The 16,851-nt window shown below is 45.0% G+C and overlaps 1 long non-coding RNA gene across 1 annotated transcript; it reads left to right on the forward strand.

Annotated features, from left to right (window-relative positions):
* The first annotated feature begins 6,381 nt into the window (after window positions 1–6,381).
* On the forward strand, window positions 6,382–14,215 carry LOC116184218 (uncharacterized). The gene is made up of 2 exons (XR_004148973.3): window positions 6,382–12,097; window positions 13,655–14,215. It is a non-coding gene; the product is annotated as an uncharacterized LOC116184218 (long non-coding RNA).
* Window positions 14,216–16,851: the final 2,636 nt, after the last annotated feature.

Below are 16,851 nucleotides of genomic sequence, written 5' to 3' on the forward strand. Positions count from 1 at the left end.
TTTACAAGTTTTTCCCCAGGTTTTGATTACCAGAGTACAGCAGCTCTGAGCAAGGGATGACTGGTATTTCCTCCTGATGCATCTCACAACAGAGCTGGGGCTCTTCAAGGTGCAGTTCCTTTACCAGCTCCTATTTCCAGCACTTTCTCATCTGTGGTTCACCTTTCCCAGGGATAAAGAAGCCAGGCCAGGTGAGTGAGCAGCAGGTGAGTTACCAGGAGCATGGCAGCTTTCCCATGCAGCCCAAGGATTCAAAGTGCTGTGGTTTGGTTTCGTGGACTCAAAACTCTTGCAGTGCATGTGCAAGAACCTTGTGTTTGTCACATGCTGCTGTCATCTCACGGAGGGCAAACAACTGACCAAACAAACCAAGAATGGACTTGGAATATTCTGTTACCTTTCCTTTTGCATGGAACAGAGGAGGAAACTGAAAGGCAGACACATCTTTTGAGAAAACCATGGCCAGAGGGTGTCTGAAGCAGATCAGATGTGTAAAGTCAGCTGGCTCATACACCCAAGTGACAATACTTGGGTACAGAATGGGATGTTCATGGAGACACAGAGAGGGAGGGAGATTTGGAATCACAAAACACTTTGGAAGGGACTTCAAAGATCATCTCGTTCCGTCCCCTGCCATGGGCAGGGACAATTTCAACTATCCCAGGGTGCTCCAGCCTGGCCTTGGGCACTGCCAGGGATCCAGGGGCAGCCACAGCTGCTCTGAGCACCTGTGCCAGGGCCTCACACCTTCACTGAATGAAAGTTCCCAATATCCATGCATCCAATTCTCTGTGTCTTCTCCAACAGCTCTCCTTCTGCCCCTTTAGGGCATCTCTACCAAGTGCCTGCAAGGGAAGCAAAGGCAAGGAGGGGAGTCATTAATAGAAAGTTTAGAAGAGAGGAATAAAAGATTTTTTTTTTAATGGGTTAAAGTGTGAAGAATGGCCTTTGTGAACAATTCAGTCATTTATCATGATTTCATTGGCATTGTATGAATTATACATTCGAGACTGTAATGGAGTAATATCTCATCTCCTTTCCCCCTCAGTGGGCACTGAATGAATGGCCAGGTGAGCTGCTCTTGGACCAGCACCATTCCCCAGGAGAGTAAATGTTCACCTCCTGCTGCTCTCCTGAATTTCTGTTCAATAAGTGCATGCTGATCTTTTATCAATTTTTTCTGGGTGTTGAAATTAATGAGTATTTAGAAAATAGCTTTTGTATTTGTAGTTTTTTTCTTATTTTTATTTTCCTATGGAAAAACAGTGGAGAGTGGAGAGGAAGAGAAGCATGGAAAAAAAAAAAAAGCTGGAGCCAAGCAACATGGTTTTGCAGTTTGTCCAAGAGCTAAGGGATAAGAGTGGACACAATCTTTGTTATAGTAGCTCAGTTGATGGGTGGGAAAATGCTAAACTGACTTAACTCACTGTCACACTGTGGCATGAAATAACTCACAGAAGCTGGCTAGATATAAAAGGAAAGAAAAAGAACACAAAAAAGCAAACTTTATTTTCTGACTCAACTATATATACAATAGCAAAAATGACAGTGGATTGGAGGGTGAAATTGCCACCTCTCCAACCACACTGGTCAAACCAACAGTCCATCAATTCTCTCCACCCACAAAGAAGAATGCAAAACAATTGTTATTTACATGAACATGCGTGAGAAAACTCAGTTGAAATATGTAAATATCAGAAGGCATAGGAACTTAGAAGAACTCTAAAACTCTCAAAAAAACAGGGTGACAACTCACCAACATTTTTTTGAGTGGTTTTGTACTTGCATAGTTGCCTGTAAAAATACTGGCTCACACTCATGATGTAAATGGAATTTGTCCCTTCAAAACTGGTGTTTCACTTGAGAGAGCTCTGACTTTTCCCCAGAAGAAGGGTCAACTCCAGTGCACAAAGAGGGTTAATAAAAGCATTCCTGCTGCAAGAGATTGGAGGAGCTGGGAACTCTGGTTTAAGAGGTAGGCAGTGAGGGGTCTGCTTAGCAGACTATCAGGATCCATCAGAAACTAACAGTAGCCATAAAGCTCAATGGATTAACATCCATCCATTTTCATTTCCAGCTGTATTACACCTTGGCTGTGTCACTGCCAAAATAAGAGGTCCTAAATGGAATAGCAATTATCTCAATATCATTAATTCAGTAGGCACTTCTTTCAATTTTCTCTGTTATGTATTGATTCCTGCATCTCTTCCCTGCTCCCAGGTTTTTCTCCCTCTCCCATGGAAGGGTATTTCCTCTTCCCAGTTGACCTGTTAGGGAGATGGAGCCCTGGAGCACTCCAGATTTTGGGAACAGAGGTCTCTGATGAGGGTATGTAAGAAGGAACATCCTGTATTAAAAATAAATTCCATAATGTACCATAAGGAAATAGTGTGGAATTGTATTTTCCCCTGAGACTCTCACTGAGCCTGACTCAATTATGCCATCCTCTTTCTCGGAGCAAGAAAACGGTGGTGGATAGAGAAGGAAAACAGAGTAGGAGCCTTAACCCAGCTTGGTGATCCTTTAACCCCAGGGCTTTAAAGACACCTGACATCTGCATTTGAAGAGGTCATTCCACTCAACCTTTGTTTCTTAAGTACATCGCATTTATACAGAGCTCCTGAGCACCTCCACACAGGCGCTGATAAAAGGCTGGCAGCAACACAGAGATTATTTTGTTTGAATTTAAGGTTTTCCAATAAATACACCTAGACCATGTCCTTTCAAAAGTCAAAGGGTTAAAACTTTCCATCAAGGCGAGGCATTCCCCAGGCAATCTGCATCGAGGGCTCTCTGAAGCACAAGAACATTGTTGACCCAGACATCACTAAGTTCTTTGCTTCTGAGAAGTTCTGGCTGCTGATAAACCTTTGTCCTTTTTCTTTGATTAGCTTTGCTCTGGCTGTAAATCCTATTTTGTTTTGTGCTGGGGTCTAGCCAAGGAAGTATTTCTATTAACCTGGAGCAGCTGGAGAGTAGCTGGCTCTTACTGTCAGGGGATTGCAGCCTGAGTATCCTGTAACACTAATATTTTTCACTGTTGAAGCCCCAGTCTAAGAAGAAGGAGATCCATGTTCCCTCTGTGGTTATTTTTCTACCCTGGAAGATGGCACAATTGTGTGGGCAGGATGTCATTAGCTTAAAGATGGCAGCCGTTAGAATTTCCATCTAAAATCTGTTCCCCACCCAGACTCCATGTCTGCTGTCTTTGCTGGGAGCTTTAATTTATCCATTCATAGAGTGGGAACATACTCCTGCTACTTTCATTACCCAATTGGCTTTAATTAAAAAATCTGTAACGCCTCCTGTCTTGGAGGGCTTTGAGTTTGGTATCCTGATGCCAGGAGCCCTTGGAAGAGAAGGGGATGGCAGTCAGCTGCAGGAGCAGCAATTCCCATGCTGGGAGCAGGGATGGGCTGCACCAGGGTGCAGCACCCTCATTCACATTCCTGAGTCCCCAGATCTTCCACGTCTCCTCAGCCTAAAGGAGGAAAGAGAGCCTACTTTTACTCCCTGATGCTTTCTGCTCAGTTACAGCATTTATTCTAAGCCTTCCTGCCCCCAGGCTGTGGAGCCTTGCTAAGTTCACTACCCTCATTACTGGAGCATCACAGCAAAGAAAAAAAAATATATCTCTGCCTGTGTCATTTGCCCAGGGTCTGTGACATCCCTCTATATCTCACAGGTGTAAAATGAACACCAAGTAGGCACAGGAAATGTTAAAACCCCTTGTCCCCAAAGGCAAACTCTGTAGTGACTAATCCCTGGGAGAATCTGGGATTTTTAAATTGGTGTATTTTCTCCTTTCTCTTATCTCTACTCCCTCTGAGCCTTTTGCCATGTATTTACTGTCCCTTTTCCCCTTTCCCTGTGCCACCTCCCCACTCTGCATAGGCAGTGCCCTCAGCCAGCAGCACTTTATCTGCTTCCAATGTAGCGTGTCCTAGAAAGAATTATAGCATTGCCTCTCTCCCGACAGCCAGTCATCTCTCAGTAACATACAATAAGCTGTACTTGGGCCAAAGGAAATGGGTTTAGCCTGGCGGGTAATTAATTTTCTCAGGGTTCAGTTTCCCACACTGAAATTGGTCTCCGTCTGATCAATTAGAAGAACATTTTCACAAACGAAACTGATTATGAATCATGGTTTCAGCTCAGCTGTGGAAAACCTGATACATGGTTATTGGAGCAAAAAGTAGAGGGAAGCTCCAGCCCATTTATCCCAGCTACTGCTCAGGAGTGAAGGCAGCACTCAAACACACACCCCACTCACTCCTTCCAGGAGGAAAAGATGCTGGGACTCCACCAGTTCACAGCATAGTTCTGAAAATGGTCCTCAAATCTCCGGAGTTGTCTCCATTTCCCACTCCCCTCTGAGCACTGGCATAGCTTAACTCTGGCAGATCCTGATTCTTTCTGATCCCAGAAATGCAAATGAAAAATGGAAAAAAACTTTTGGATGAGGAGCATCCCAAGGCATCTTTAATTCAGATGTAATGGCTTTGAACAATGAAAGGAATGATCTCAGACTTATGAGGTCTCTGTATCACAGTGAGCCTCTACTTCCCATTTCCCTCTGCTGATAATAGTCACAGAAATGATGGCAGTTGAAATTTAACTTTTAAGAGAATGACATTTCCATTCCAGCCCTGAGCAAGCCTGCAGGATGCAGCTCGCAGTGGGAGCAGTTACCCACTGTCCCACATCAATAAGGAGAACACTTTCCATCCCCTCTGCCCTTCTCTCTGCCCCATGTGCCCCCCAGCAGCAAGCAGAACCATTAGTTCAGTTTTTCCCGTGTCTTTAAACCATGCCCAACACTTTAAAGGAAATAAATAACGTCAAGTGCTCAAATGAAATTTTGCTGAGAACCCTCTTTTTCTCCTGAAAAAGCCATGACACTAAACTTTCCAGTCATCTCAAGCCTTGAATAGTTTTTCATTTGTGTCAGATTAACCAAGTTAAAATTCCCTCTCACGAACTCGGCATTTAGAGGTATTATGCCAGAAGTAGCTTAATAACTTTCACTTCAAAAATAAAGAAAAGAAAAAAAGAAGAGAAGAAAAGGCATTTCTTGGCGTCATGCAGAGTAAACAAAGAAATGCAATTTCACAAAGCAGGACCTGCTAAAGGGGATGTGCTGCAGACAGAGGGGGGACTGAGGCTGGACTTTGCAGTGAAACAAGGCTGAATATGAAAAATTCATCATCTAATATCCCAGGCAGCAATCATGTCTGTTTTTATCCACCAAACTGGGTCAAACCCAGTTAGTGCCTGGGCAGGACACTCTCTAGAAAAACTACATTAGTAAAAAAAGGATCCACAGAAAGTGGTTCTCAGAGGGCAAGTGTGTACACGGTTCCTATATTTTTATATATATACACATACACACACACACACACACACACACATATATATATATATATATATGTACAGAATATATTACTATTTTATACATCTGCTTTTTCCTCTGTCTCCCTGACATAGACCTCTCATAGATGAAGAACTGCATTTGCAGAAATAGTCTTAATTTGGTGTTGAAATATGTACTGCATTTGCTGTCTCATAGACTGGTCTTTACTCATGGTGGAGAAGTGGATTTAGAAGGGAGAAAAAGAAGGCTTTTGATGCTTAAAAGCTTCTGCAAGAGGAAACTCTACACACCTGAGGTCACACCTGGGACAGCTTTGTCACCAGCATGATTTATTCCTAATGAAGGAAGTCTGGTTGTGCCAAGGAAATGGAGGTGTTGACTGTGGCTTTTAGTGTAAAATATAATATTTCTGTAAACCCTCAAACTGTGGAGCAAGACCTGGAACATAAAGAAAGACAAACCCGACTATTATCCTGATAGACTCAAGTGCAAAGAAAAGAAGGGCTGTTGCTCCTGTGGTAACCCCTGTTAAGGAATGTTTAAAGATGAAATTTCTGAACTGAACAGTCTCAGCTAAAATAGTATCCTTGCTCCAGGCTCTTGGAGATGTTGCTTTTAAGATGCAATGGAAAACTGATGCCCTGACCTCTTGTGGTCACTAAAAACACAGAGCCAGATTTCCCAAGCATATGATTGTTTTCAACACAGTCTCCTTCCGAGATTTTTATTTGCTTTAGTGAATAATGTTCTCTCCAGTGCTCCCTTCACAATTTCACCAGGGCAGGGACTTACTCAGCATTCCCAATTCTTCTGTAGAAGGCACAGTGTGATGTGGTTGGAGATGTCCACCCCCAGCAAGTTCCAGAACCTACTGCAGTGGGCCACAGACAATGAAATAATATTGGAATGTGACCTGCTGCCCGGCACAGCTGCTTCCAAGGATTCTTGGGGTGCAGTGCTGCCTTTTGGGGCATCTGAAATGATCCTTGAATGTAACTTGATCAGAAGTAACAAGATCTTTCAGAATGAGGGGATGCAGGCTGACTGTAAGAATGTATTTTTATCACTGCCTCGAAATGTTTTAGGACATTTTCAGCGGAGAAACCATTCTTAAAGAGCTGACAAAAGGAGTAGGGTGAAGGATCTTTTGCATGGGTGTCGGCAGTCTAAATTGTACGAGAGTCGAGTTTCCAACATATCTTATGGTTACTGTCTGTGTCTAGTGAGTTTTGCTGTAAAGAAATGATAGGTTTTGAGCCAACCATCTGGTGTGACCACATGGGAAACCAGAATTTGATTCACACCTCTGCAGGCAAGAGTCAGATGCTGGGAACATTGAGGACCTGACTGCAGGGCTGAAAAACATCATTCTTTTCACTCCATTTTTGCCCAGTGCTGATGGGGACCTACAGATAAAAATGCAGCCTGTGAGATGACCACTGAAATTTCAGAAGAGGCTGGAAGCTTTGAGGGTGAATAGCTTATGCTGCTAGGGGAGAATTAAAAACAGAGAGAAATATAATACATATAATACAAATTAGTTGTTATTAGTTGTTAATGTGTTTGACCTACTACCTTTTGGGTTGGTTTCTGGATCTTTTGTGATGGAGAAGTCCCCAGTGTGAGATGTGGTTTTCTTCATTCCATAAAGCTGCAGGAATAACTTTCTTGTATGAAGACACAGTGGAGGGAAGCAGGATGCTTCCCAGGGGGTGATTATTGGCAATGTTTTTTTTCTTTTAAAACCAAAATCTTGCTATTTACTATGACCATGACAAAGTGGACACAGCCTGAGCTTCCTTTCTCCTTCTTTTATAAGGCTCCTCTATTGTGGCCATTACCAGAATCTGTGATTCCTGTCTCGTATGCCCCATGACCTCAAATTCAGAGAGAGGATGGGATCATTCCCAAGGAATTTGAGTAAGGTGCTTGTCTGGATGAGACTGCTGAAGGACTCAGCTAGTGCTGCTTGGGTTAAGATGATGTTTGTAAACCCAGTCCAGCAGTTTATAGACTTCAAACAGGGCAAATGTGAGACAGAGTGAGGCTGTCACTCTGGGTCCAGCCTGTGAACGCATTTCCCACTGCATGCCCAAACCCAAAGCCAATGGCATTCCCCTTCTGGAAGGCTGGCTCAGGGAGAGAGTGATAGGGCTGGAGCTCTGTGGTCATAAAGGTCTGTGCAGCTGCTGGGAGGTCACCCCAGGATGAGGTGCAAATGCTGTAAAATGAGGGAGGAAGAGACCATTTCCTACCATAACGCATTGTGCACAAACAGTAAACAGATACCCGCGGAATGTTTTTGTCTGAGATGGGGAATAAAGCAAAAATAGTCAGCAAGACAGAAGCAGAAGCCTATCTCTCCTTTAACAATCTGCACTGAACCTTGTTCCAAACAGCCACTTGGCAACAATTATCTCAGAGGGAAAGTGGCGTGGAGTGCAGAAAATAAGGGCAGAGCTGTAACAGTGGCAGCAGACTCAAGCCAGGATATTGTTTTTGTTCAGTTCTCCTCTTGAAGCCAGTCCACGTTGGTTTTGCCTCAAGCTGGTCATACTTTGTGAGCGGCTTTAAGACCTGAATGTTTTTAAAATGGCAGAGTGGTGAGGCAGTGTGGGAATCCAGAGCTTCCCTCTGGCTGCCCTGGGACCCTGGCAGGGGTCAGGAACCCCCTGGACAGAGCCCCCAGAGACACTGGCTGTGATCTCTGGCCATGGAAAAGAGTTTTCAATCTTACAGGATGAATTACCAGCTCTGAGTGTTTGATATAAGTAATAATTAAGTGTGGCATGGGTGCAAAAGTAAAATTTTAGGATTCTAGATTAGGGGTCCAAAGGGGACAAGATGGAGGAAATTGGGTGTGCCTTGTCCTTTTTCTCCTTCTTCATGCCCTCCATGTTTCACTGTGGTGTTGGCATTTTTCTGTTGGTTCAGGCTGGGGACACACTGTCCAACGTAGGTGACAGATATTGGCACGTTCTTGTAAATCCAGCCCAGGGAGTTTCTGGTATTTAATGTTTGTCACATCCCACTGAGGGCAGAGCCCCACACGCTGCCCTGCAGGACAGAGCTGGGCAGGGCAGCAGAACATGTGAGAGATAAACAGAATAAACAACCTGGAAACCAGCACAGACCAATTATGGCTTCTGCTTTGGCAGCGGGGCTGACAGACAGAGACTTTCTACAATCTCAGGATCATCAATACCTCAGATTCTGACAAGGCAGGGGCTTGGTGCAGCACACAGAGGCTGTCAGGGCCAGGCTTTAACCAGCATCTCCTTCCCTGCTGCAGCCTGGACTTGGGCTGTGCTCCTAGGGAGCTCCTCTCCAGGAGGCAAAATCTGCTCTGTGGCCTAATGGGTTACTGAGGAAGATTTCAAACATTGTTTTATCCTTTGACAAGAATTGAAAGGAAAACAAAAAGCCCACAGGGCCAAGGAGTTTTCCTACAAATTCAATTTCCATAAGATATTTCAATATATCCCTGGCATACTTGACTTCTAATATCGAAGGACTATTTGAGTTAGAAGGTGAAACAAGGTATATGGACTGTTTGGTACTGCTTAGAAACTCTGAAGAAGCAGCTGAGGTAGAGACTAACTCATGGTGTGATTTTATTTACTGCCGATTCCGGGCTGAAGGTGACAGAGAGTACAGAGAAGAAACATGAAAGAAGCCCTTTTTTTTGCCACAACATTAGAGTGCTTTGGCATCCTTATCTTGTGACATGAGGCAGGAATAAGCAAGATGAGGCTGGGATTGCAGTCCATTAATGCCTCTCACATTCCTGGTGAATCCCCACCAGTTTTGTAGGTCCTCACACAGTCAGGAATGGCTCCTGACCAGGTCGTTGGGGTGATATTTCAAGCAAGGATAGAATAATTTTGAGAATGGTTTATCTCCTTTCCAGCCTGCGGTCAGATAGCATCCCTGTGGCAACCATTTCGGTTGTCTATGTGGAAAAATAATGTGCAGAAAGTAATTTAATGTAATGGATTGTTTAGCTTTCTTTTAATTAAATGTAGCAGCTGGAAACAAGGAGAAGACAGCTCTGTATCACCAAGGTCTCTAATTGCAGGCATCCTCCACAGACCCTACTTACTGTGCTGCCCTCTCAGCCCAAGTTGAGAACCGAATACTATTAATACCCCAAAACCTTATGATTTTTTCCCACCTTTCATGAAATATTTCAATGGATCGATTTGTTTCTCTTGCTATTCCTCTCTCTCCCCAAAACTCAAACTGCTGATGATAAATATGTGTCAAAGCAGCTCAACCAGCTCCAGAAATCATCTCCCAAAGGAGCCCAGCAGCTAGACAAGCTGAAGTTCCTTGGGAAGCTGTCCTTTTCAAATGACTGACTGAGGAGCTCTGACTGTTTATTCCCACCAAATGATTCTGGCTTTTTGAAGATGACTGAACACATTGCTGGGCCTTTCAGCTGAGTTCCTTTCAAGAGAGAACAAAAGGCTGCTTGTAAAGTGTATCAATGCAATTGTGGCTCCCATGGTCATTGCAGGTGTGATGTTGTCCTGGGAGCAATAGTGACTTCAAAGCAAGAGCATTTAATGGCATAGTTTGCTCCACAATTTTGAAGTGGATGGCTTTTGGAAGACTGGGGGTCTTTTCAGTATAAAAAGGTCAATTTTCCACTAGTTTACAAGGGCAGGGTAACCATGGTGTTAAAAGTGTTTATTTTCCCTATGGCATTTCCAGGAAGAGCGACAGCTCAGATGGAAGTACCTACATGGCAGATGGCTAAAGGCAGGTGACATAAATCTGCCCTGTGCCTTGCTGTACCAATTTCCTTTTTACCACTCACACTCCCTTCTTTCCTCCTCAGCTCAGAAGGGTTTTGTGTGTAAATAGAGATGGAATAGCTTTTGTGAGGTTTCCCACAAAACGCTTGGTACAAGGAGGTCACTGTGTTCCCCTGGCTTGCCCCTCACCCTGGCTAGTGGCCCAGTGCCCAAGGCCATGGGCAAGAAGCCCAGTAGGTCACAGTAGAGCCTACCTTGGTCTAGGTCATGCTCTCTGTTCCTGGAGAACAGCTTGCACTCCTCCTCCTGCCTGGATCCCCACGAATTTCCTGCTGGCTGTGCACAAGGCTAAAGACAGGTTTGGAAGCAACATCTGTACTCGATGGGAAGCTGGGCCAAGACTCTGAGAGTTTGCCAAGCAGCCCTTTGCCTACGGTGTGTAAATCTACACCTCTTGCTAAGGGAGAAGAGCAAGGAGGGAAAGGCACTGCCAACTTGCAGATTTGTAAAAGAGGCTTTTAAGCTCTCTAGAGGGGTAACTTGCAACTGCTAAATATACTTCAGGAGAAATACAGCCAGATCATTTCTTTCCTCAGCCTCGCTACAACTCTTTGTGTTTTTCCTCTTGAGAGGGGACAGGGATGCAGCATCGGCAGGGAGGAACAATGGGCTTGGTCTATTTGCTATTAACTCCACCACATGCCTAATCAAGGATGTTTCCAGATCTCCTGTCTCGATCCGTAGGGAAAAAGAATTGAGAAGGAAAGATGCGGAAAAGGAAAAATGAAGGGTTTCTTTGTGTGCAGAGGAAGATATCTTGACAGGATGCGTGATGGTGACTAAGAAAAGAGGGGAACAGGCAAGTGTTAAATGAGTTTGTGTTCCTGGCTGCTGAGTAGCCCCAGGAGGTTCCCAGCAAGGCTGCCGCTTTTTTATTGGAGTTTTGTGCCGGAGTTATAAACCCTTTAAATGAGCCTAGATCATTAGGGAAGCTTGGCTGATCACTGATGAAAAAATATAACAATTAAAACAAAGGGCTGGAAGAAGGAAGCAGAGGGAGAAGGAGCTGGGGGTGAGCAGTTTTAATACTTAATAACAAATAGTAATAATGGTGCTGAATTGGGGACTAATTAAAAGTTTCTAAAAAGAGAGAGGAAGAGAGTGGGATTAATCTGGAGTGTTTTGTCTGACAGCTTCTGTGAGTGCCTGAAATGCTACCCTGGCAAGGAAGATGGGACACAATGCTGGGGGCCAAGCAAAGCTCTGGAGAGAGGTGGATCTGAGCCATGGTGGAGCCCAGCTCCACCTGCTCTTCTGAGCTCTGTGTTTTGGTTTCTGCCCCGTATTTCAGGATTACCAATGGTTATTCTCCCACATGGAGCAAAGGAGCTGGGGAAGAGGAACAAAGAAATGAGTTTGAAGGGTGGAGAGAGTAAAATTCTTCTGTGAAAAAGAGAGGAAGAGCAAATAGACCTGGGTGGCAGCAGCATGGATCTGAGAATTGTGATGTAGTGACACCCACAGCCATGGCAGGAGCCAAGGAAACAGCACCAGGAAGCATCAGAGGTGGCAACAACTCAAGGAACCACTGCCATGTAGCTTTGCAGGGCTTGGAAGAGCATTCAGAGGAAGAACTGCTGCATGCTCTCCCTCTGGCTGTGCTGCTCTCAGCTGATGTCAGGACACTGTGGCAGATCAGAGGGTTTTCCTGTTTTCCTTGGCTGTTCCTCCACCATTTCTTCTACCAGTGCTGTGTCCCAGTGCACCTTTAACCCCGCAGAGATTAATGCTGCCAAAAGCAACATTCCCACAGGTCTGCCTCCAGCTGTGCCTCCAGCTGTGTCCTGAGGCCTGGGGGCAGTCAAGACTGAAATAACCAAAGCAACAACTATTGCATTTCCCTCTCCAGTCAGTTCAGCAGCTGCCTGAGGAACAGTTCAGCCTGGAGGAACATCTTTTGTGGGTAAGTTCAGCTAAATGCTTGCAGACTCTATCACTGCCACCTCCCATGCTTAATCCTTGTGGAGAAAGGACCTGGCTGTGGGGAATGCCAGCCTCAGACACCATGCTCCTGCCAGCATGAGCTCCTTCTACTTCCTCATCTGTGCAGGCAAATCTAAGTTTTAATTATTATTGCTTTTTGCTGTTCTTAGTCTTAATAAAGTCTGACTTGCTGACTGTTTCAAGGGAGTTGATGTCTGGGAAACGCCTTCCTGCCTTGAGTTTTGGATTGTGGAAGGAGAGATATGATACCCATTGCCACTGGATCTGCCAGGCAGCAGAAATGCAACATCACAGAGACTGGGGGTGCTGTGGGACTGGGCCAAAGCTCAATTAAAATGGGACAATCCACCTAGGAATGAACATAGAGAAGGAAAGCCACAGGGATGTGTGCCTGGCAGGTAGAACAGCTTTCCCAGAAAATTCCTCTGTATTAATCTACTTGGATCTGACTTTGAATCAGAGTTTGATTAAAGTTGGAAAGGACCTGTAAGATCACTGAGTCCAATTGTTAATATCACCACATTCCAAAATGCCACATCTACGTGACTTTTAAACTCTTCCAGGGATGGTGATCCCACCACTCTGGGCAGCCTGTTCCAATGCCTGAAAATCCTTTCAGTGAAGAAATTCCAGCTGCTGTCCACCCTGAGCCTCCCCTGACCCAGCCTGAGGCTGTTCCCTCTCGTCCTGTCCCTGTTCCCTGGAGCAGAGCCTGCCCCCCTGGCTGTCCCCTCCTGTCAGGAGCTGTGCAGAGCCACAAGATCCCCTCTGATCCCCCTTTGCTCCAGGCTGAGCCCCTTCCCAGCTCCCTCAGCCTCTCCTGGGGCTCCAGACCCTTCCCCAGCTCCATTGCCCATCTCTGCATACACTTTCTGTAAAGCAGCACCAGGTAAATTGAGACCCACAACACAAAGACCAGCAGCACCCCCCGATTCCTCAGCCACCCAAAGCCCCCCGCAGCCACAGACAGCTTCCCCATGGGGGCATCATTTTATCCTCATACAAGAAGAGCCCAGGTGCTTGTGGTGGGCTGTGTGTGGTTTGGTTTGAAAACTTCATCCTGGTTCATGCCACAGCCCTGGAGCATCCAGCAGGAGCTTTGCTATTCTGCACCAGGGCTCTGTCTGTCTGTCTGTAAGTACTTCCCTTCCAGCAGCCTCTCTCCAGCATGACAGATTTGCTGTGAGGAACCTGGCAGCAAAGGCTTTTCCTCCTCTCTCTCTCCCTCTATGACAAATGTATAAAATATATTAGCTTTTCATGTTCTAATTTATGATATAATAAACTCCTCTGTGCCCTGGCCTCATTCAGGCAGTGGAAGTGAAGTGTTCCACTTGCCTGCATTGGTGAAATTCTACCAGACTGTTGTGAGTTGGAGAGGGATGAGGCAAGGGCTGAAATTGCACAAAGGAAAGGGAAAAACAGGATATAGAGGACGTGAGGCTTCAGGAGCAGAAAGGGGAAAGGGGAGGTAGAGATAATTTCTATAATTTTTTTCTCTCATTTCACTGGGCAGGATGTGTTTCCCTGTGGGATTTACATTACCCTGCTGGTGCTTGAGGAGCTTCTCCAAGTGACAGAACCATGTCCGCCTTTGAACCTTGGAGGGAAAAATAACAAAAATGCATAAATAATATACTGCAAGAAGGGAATTAGTCTGGTCAGCCTCACTGAGGATGAAAGGATGGGATGCAGGAGTAGGATGTGGGAAGTCAGAAGAAAAGCTGCAGTGAAGGATTGACTTGACAAGACCACTTGGAAAAAGAAAAGGAAAGAGGCCCCATGTCCATCCAAGGTTGGTGTCTGGGCACACACTTGGCAGCACCATGGATAGCTACACCACAGAAACCAGAGCTGTGTGTCAGATCTGCTCATTCTGACACCAAAATCTGCTTTTCCTCCCAAGCTTTTCCTCTCTTTTGTTTGCAACTCAATCTAGAGGGACCTTCTGACAAGGTACCTTTATCCATCAGACTGCCAAGAACTTAAAAACCTCTCATTTGTTCACTTAATGAAACGGGCACTGCTGGCTTGGTTGTTTTGGTTTTCTTTGCTCTGAATAAATGATTGCCCCCCATGTGTAATTTTTTTCTCAAGTAAACAGATTTAGTCCTGATTACTGCTAAGGAGAGAAGGTGGTATTTTCAGATGATGGATATACACCCGTGATGTGCAGGTAGCTTTACACCATAGAAGGCTGCTCTGTGATGGGCATCCAGAGAGAATGAGAAATCACATAAAAATAGAGGGGAAAGGAAGTCTTCACAGGAAAAAACCCAACATCAGCAAACCAAAATGGAAGAAAAAAATTACTGAAGTGAGCAGACAATTAAAATGAAGAACAATGGTCTACAAGGGCCCAAAGGGCCCATCCTCATCTTGATCAATTCCAGATCTATTCAGATCAAGGGACTGGAATAATCCAAATCCCCAGATCAACCATTTTAAGTCTTAAAGCTGAGACTAAGACCTTTCTGAGTACCTGCAGGATTTGACTGATCTTTGCTGATGCCAGTTCATTGACAGGATTGTGGCTCTTCAGCACCGAGCTGAGGGTTCAAAGCTGAGCACATCTTTCTCCCTCAAGGCAAAGCACGAGGTGCCCAAGCCAGGGCCTGGAATTACAGGAGCAGCCTGTGTCAGCCTCTCTGTTAGCAATGACATCCTTGACCTTCTGGAAGAGCCAGCTTGTGGCAGGGCTGTGTCCCATGCCACTGGTGTTGCTGTGCAAAGTTTGGGATAGTCAAAGTTGTACTCAGCTGCAGGGATAACCACATCCCTGCTCATTCTCCTTCACCAGAAGACACAGAATTTCCTAACACTGCACAGGAACTTTAAAAAATGCCCCGCTCCTTTTTGGTTTTTTGGTTCTACAAACAGAAAGGTGGCAGTTATCAGCACCAGACCTTCTGCAGACCCATCCATCAGTCCCATCAGGGACAAGTTTGCTGTAGGATTAGCTCAGGTGAAGGACACACAAAGGTGTCTGAAATTATACAGGATGGATTTGCTGAAGGATTTGTTCAGACAAGTGATACAGGTTGAGATGTTTAGGGTCCTATTGATGGATTTGCTGTAGGATCTGCCAGGAATTAAATCTATATCTTTTATACCAAAGACCTCAGGTACAACAGTCTTATAGTTTTTTCTTGGGACACACAAAAGTGTAAAACTATATAAAGTGTAAGACCATATAAAAACTATGTAAAACTATAAAGAAATACTTGAGAACAATTAATGCTGTAGGATTTTTCCAGAAGAGAAACAGTCTCACAGGCCAACTCCTGTAAGTGCATTCTGCATTACCCCAGCACATGTTGACAAACCAAGACGACTTGTTGCTTATGGAATTTCTTGTGATCATCAAACCAGATGAAAGTCTGGCTTGAGTAATTAAAATGCTAATTGGAAATTCACCATTCATCAGAGGAAATAGCAATGAGTTCCTTTATTTTTTTTTTTCCTCCAGCATTTTCTCTCTAGTGGTGGCAGATGTTGGGGTTGTGAATTCATTGTCTGTCAGAGACACAGCAAACTCCTCTTTCCAAACCAGTTTTCTGTATTTTTGTTGATTGTCTGCTTAAATTAACCTTCTCTAATGAGATGAAGATACACAGGGTATGCCTGTAATTTACAGGCTGTGAAATTAGTGAGCACAGATATAATACATCCTGATGGGTGACAGGGACTGGGAGCCCAGAGTGCCCACGCAGAGGAGAGGATGGCAATGTACCTTCACTGCACGGATCCCAGTGGTGTGGAGGATAGCCAGGCTGGCTGCTGGCACACAAACACTCAGCACCATTAGGCACAATGCCTGCCCTCTCCTCTCAGAAGGCCTTTACCCCAGGGAAAATTGAGTTTAATGTGGATGTAAAGTGCTGCCACGTTTCTCAGTTTGGATTTAAATGTCGCTGTCGAGGCAGGATGGGAATGAAGAGACTCTGATCAGAAGGCTGTGAGAGTAAAACTCCAGTTTATTCAAATACCCTGCTCTTTTATACAGAGCTTCGTGAGGTCCAACTCCATGGATCCTGAAGTGAAAACAACTCAGACCATTGGTGCAAAGTGCTTGATGCACAGTGATAGAACTTCACTATAAACAATGTGAACAACAAGAGAGATAAAGAATTATTTACATTCTTTTCCAACTCTTTCCCAGGCTTCTGCCTGGCTAGAAACTCTTGTTTCTCTCTTTGACTGAATCTGAGACCCACATTTAAATTGTAAACCCTTCCCTGTGAGGGTGTGAGGCCCTGGCACAGGGTGCCCAGAGCAGCTGTGGCTGCCCCTGGATCCCTGGCAGTGTCCCAGACCAGGTTGGACAAAGCTTGGAGCAGTCTGAGATAGTGGGAGAGTGTGTGGCTGAAATCCCCAAGGAAAAGTGGATGCCTTCCACTGAAGGGCTCAGGGCTGGACACATCTTCCTCACTGCCCACCATGCCCCCTACCAAAGTAGGCTGGATGTCAACTCAGAGGTGCTGAAAGGAAGGAAAAAGTGGAGGAGCTGAAAAGGAACAAAAGGGTGAAGACCAGGGCTTGGACTCCAACTGCCAAAGCTCCCACTCGGAATATTTGTATCAGAAAGTCAGACTTCAATGCTTTCACTTGATAAGAAGGTGGTTGTTGGAGTTATTTCTCACTCGGGCACGGATCAATGTGCAAACAAACAAGTGAAGCCTCCTCTTGAGATATCACATCAAGACATCCACT

Source organism: Lonchura striata, chromosome 17, assembly GCF_050655825.1.
Source record: "Lonchura striata isolate lonStrDom1 chromosome 17, ASM5065582v1, whole genome shotgun sequence".
In the NCBI taxonomy this organism is placed as follows: domain Eukaryota; kingdom Metazoa; phylum Chordata; class Aves; order Passeriformes; family Estrildidae; genus Lonchura; species Lonchura striata.